The sequence below is a fragment of the Chrysochloris asiatica genome, unplaced genomic scaffold (assembly GCF_000296735.1).
Source record: "Chrysochloris asiatica unplaced genomic scaffold, ChrAsi1.0 scaffold00143, whole genome shotgun sequence".
Lineage (NCBI taxonomy): Eukaryota > Metazoa > Chordata > Mammalia > Afrosoricida > Chrysochloridae > Chrysochloris > Chrysochloris asiatica.
The window spans coordinates 8,097,032-8,101,934 of NW_006408661.1; positions in this window are offsets into that span (position 1 = coordinate 8,097,032).

A 4,903-nucleotide genomic window follows, 5' to 3' on the forward strand; every position below is an offset into this window, starting at 1 on the left:
TAAGGAGTCCTGGATTCCTGGTGTGGTGCTATAAGGTGCAATAAGATAAGCATTGGACTTTGAACCACAAGGTCAGGTCGGCAATTCAAACCTACCAACCACTCGTTGTTGTTAGTGCCGTCAAGTCGGATCCGACCCATAGTGACCCTTTACAGGGTTTCCAGGGAGCCACTGGTGAGCTTGAACTGCCGACCTTGCCTAACCACTCCTTAGAAACCATATAAAGAGTCAGTATGAGTCAAAATTGACTCCATGGCACTAAACTACAACAAAAATGAGACTAAGGTAAGTATATTACTGAGAGAACTTGTCTGAAGTCATACACTGACCACAGAGACACAGAGACATGCTTAAATACATTTTGCTTGGAATAAACCCATGCATGTATGAAACGGAAACGTAATAACAATATTTTCTTTTACTTACCCTCTTATTATTATATTATTATGAAAGTCACCTCACCTCACAGAAATCTTTCCCCCATCACTCATTGAGGACCAGAAACTAGGAGATATGCTGTATAAAAGGAAAAGGTGGAAAACATGAAAGAGCAACTACTAGCTACCTCTGCAGTTAAATCCAGAGGCATGCTTCCCAAACAGAGATACAGGAGGAAGTAAGGGAAGAAAATTCCTGGCAGATTTTAAGTTTATGTTGAAACATTGCTTAACCGCTGTTGAAGAAAATGGGAAGAAATGCTGTGTACCTGAAGCTATAAGCTACTCTGAAATTTCAGTCAGGAAAATATCCGGCTTCCTAAAGAGGCCACAGTCACCCACATTCTATATTATTTTAGGATTTTAGGTCAGGCACTAGGGATGTATTTCTTAAGCATTTCACATCTATGTTTCACTTGGCATGCTGTCAGTGCACAAACAAATAATCAATTTTAGACAACACTTTAAAAAGTACAATATTTGTTATAATGTTTAAATAATAAAAATCAAGAATAATGCTTTAAAACAAACAATACCAATAATAGATTCAGAGAATATATATTACAGCATATTTAAACAACAAGAAAAAATTTAACAGAAAAAAATGTAAAAGAGGGTCTTAGGAATTTTTGTTTTTTTATTTTTATTACAGAAAGTTAAAAAATATTGCTATGAGGATTCCAGTTCAAAAGTGCATGGGTTTATTTCAAACAAAACACAGGAGTATTTTAAATATTCAGTGGAGATAAGTGGATAGTTGCTGACAAGCTCTATCAGTAATACACTTGTCTATCTTAACAAGGTACCTTCTCAAAAATGGTCTAAACAGAACATTAGCTTCCAGGGGAATCTACTGGTGGTGGTGGTTATGTGCCGTGGAGTCAGTTCCGTCTCATAGTGACTCTGTACAGGGTTTCCGAGGCTGTAAATCTTTACGGGAGCAGAAAGCCTCTCATCTTTGTCCCACGAAACAGCTGGTAGTTTCGAATTGCTGACCTTGCAGTTCGCAGCCTGATTTGTAACCACTGCGTTACCAGAGTCCCTTAGGGGAATCTACTAGGTTAGTTAAACTCTAGGCAGAAGTCAGCTCATAAGGTTATGGTGACTGATTTCTCAAAGGGGTAATAGCGACAGATTTTTTCGAAGGACACAGGACAATGACGAGGCCTTAAAAGGAAAAAGTTTTAAGAAAATTCAAAACTTTTATTGGTGAGAAAAAAAGCCAGGAAATTGGCACTGAGAAATTTTTCCATCACAACAATGTTCTTGCTCTTTCTTTAAGGGTTATCAAGCGCTGCTCTAGGAGAATCTCATTGGAAAACCTTATCCCATCTACCCTGTGGACCTGATCTTACGCTTTCAGATTTTCATTTGCTCCCCAAACTCAAAGAACGTTTAAAAGAAGCATGATTTGAGTCCTTCAAAAATTGCCGTTTTGATGTGTTAAAACAAAGAGTCGATCATTCTTCAGGGGAGAGTTAGAGAGATGGGAACACTGCCTTCAGAAGTGTATAGATGGAGTATACATTGATAAACAATCGTTCACATGTTGATATTTTTGTTTAATAAAGGTCCTGGTGTGTTGCTGTAGAATAAGCACTGGACCACAATGTCAGCAAGGTAAATGGTTCAAATTCTTTAGCCACCCCTCAAAAGCCCTATACAGGGTGGCTGTAGGTCACAACCAGCTTGACAGTACTTAGAGAATGGTAAGTATTTGATTTGATAGAATTTCATGGAAAAAAAAGTAAGGAAAAGTTCTTCAGAATAGAATTATAGGTGATAAAAAAAAAGGTGGTGTTTTAGTTTACATTAATGGAAGTACAGTCTCTAAATAGAGAGTGCTGATTTTCACATTGTAGCCTATATCAGGTAGTTCACAATATAATACTCTGTGCCAATCGAATCACAGCCTGATTTGCAGTTTTGTAATTTGTTTTTAAAACAGTGTATTTTGTTGTTGTTAGGTGTCATTGAGTTGGCTCCAATTCATATAGCATGCTCATGTACAATAAAACAAAACATTACCTGGCCTTATGGAATTCTAGTATGGTGCTGTAGGATAAGCAGTCAAATACAAGGTCAGTTTGCACCACAAGTTCATCAGTTCAAACTCACCAGTTGTTCCTCAGAAACCCAATACAGGATTTCTGTGGGTCAGAACCAACTCAACAGCACTTAACAGCAACAACAACAATAACAACATACCCTCATCATAACTGTTCTCATATTTGAAGCCATTGTTAGAGCCACTCCGTCAACTCACCTCATTGGGGTCTTCTACCTTTCCATTGACACTCAACTTTACCAAGCATGATATCCTTCTACAGGCATGAATTCCTCTTACTAACATGTCCAAAGTACATGAGACAATGTTTTACCCTCCTGGCTATTAAGCAGCATCGGCTGTCCTTTTTTCAATAAAGATTTGCTTATGCTTCTGGAAGTCCATAGTATATATTCACTGTTCTTCATCAACACCATTATGCAAATGCATCAATTCTTCTCAGGTCTGCTTTATTCATTGTACAGGTTTAACACACGTATGAGGCAATTGAAAATATCATGGTTGGGTCAAGCTCAGCTTAGTCCTCAAAGCCATACCTTTCCTTTTTAATAGTTTAAAGGGATCTTTTGTAGTAGATTTTTCCAATGTTGTTTGATTTCTTGACTACTGCTTCCATGAGCATTGATTGTGGAGCCAAGTAAAATGAAATCATTAACAACTTCAATGCTTTATCCATCTATCATGATGTAGGTTATTGGTTCAATTGTGAGGATTTTTGTTTTCTGCATGTTGAGATGAAAGCAATACTGATCCATTCTTTATCAGCCAGTGTTTCAAGTCCACCTTACTTTCAGGAAGCAATGTTATGTCATCTGCATATTAAAAGTTGTTAATAAGCCTTCCTCTAATCCTGATGCCCTGTTCTGTTTCATACAGTATAACGTCTCTGATTATTTGTTTAGCATACAGACAGAATAAATATGCTGAAAGTACATCTATCAATGCACACCTTTGCTGATTTTAAACCATTCAGTATCCCCTTGTTCTGTTCAAATGACAGCCTCTTGGTCTGTGCACAGCTTACACATGAGCACAATGAAGTGTTTTGGATTTCCCATTCTTCCCAATGTTCTCCACAGTTTTTTATGACCCACACAGTCATGCCTCTGTATAGTTAATAAAACACAAGTAAGCATCTTTCTGGTGTTCTCTGCTTTCAGACAAGAGCCATCTTACTTCAGCAATGATACCCTTCATTCCACATCCATTTCTGAATACAGCTTGAATTTCTGGCAGCTCCCTGTCAATGGACTGCTGTAACCCTTTTTAAGTTATCTTCAGAACAATTTTACTTACATGTATAACAATATTGTTCAATGATTTATGCATTCTGTTGTCATTTTTCTTTAAATGCACACATTTATGGATGTCTTCCAGTTGGTTGGCTAGGTAGACTGTCTTCAAGATTTCTTGGCATAGACTAGTAAGTGCTTCCAGCTCTGCCTCAGTGTGTTGAAACACCTCATTTAGTATTCCATCAATTCCTAGAATTTTGATTTTTGTTATTGTGTTCAGCGTAGTTTGAACTTCTTCTCAAATGTTTGAACTATCTCCTCAAATGGTTAAAATAGTGGCTACAGCTCGTTAGTTTGTCAGAAGCATAGATTATTCATGCTACATGATAGTTAGATCCAGCTTGGGCATATCTTAACTTTTAGCATAGAAACGCTTCTCTCTTAAAAAAAGGGGGAAGGAGAGAGACATGATAGTAAATACCAAGTCCTTTGGAGGAAATAATTTGTTTCAGGATTTCTGGAGAATAAAGGATCAAAATTATAGGGCATGGAGAAGGATATCATGTTTTGTAAGATGTAGGGTCAGAATAAAAGAGGAAGACCGCCCCCCCCCCCAAAGAGATGGATTGGCCAAGTGATAGCATCGATGGTCTCAAGCGTGGCAACAATAGTGAGGTTGACCCAGGATCGGGCAGTGTTTCATTCTGCTGTGCATAAAGTCGCTGTGGGTCAGTAGTGACTCGATGGCAGCTAACAACAACAACATGGAGAAATGGAATATCATAGTCAAGGTTCAAGCAACTAGACATTTGGATCATCTTGTTTCCAAGTTACACTGGTGAGCTGATGTATGAATGTTATTCTAGACCAATAGGTGAGCATGAAGGACATTAGTGCTCTCTCACTGACAGGGTGCAAATGCTTCTTTTGTGGCATAGAAAAAAGAATAAAGATACATGTCCAGGAACTTTGTCTCAAGTCCCAGATATCCCACTCATTCACTCTTTGAAACTAAATAAAGATATTTTATTTCTATGTTTCTTAATTTCCTCATTTATAAAATAAGCATGTACTTATGGACAGAATCAGCATTCTTCAAACTGGCATATGAGTACCTCTGGGAATTATTGAACACCTTCTATATGGTAAGCAGCCATGGAGAG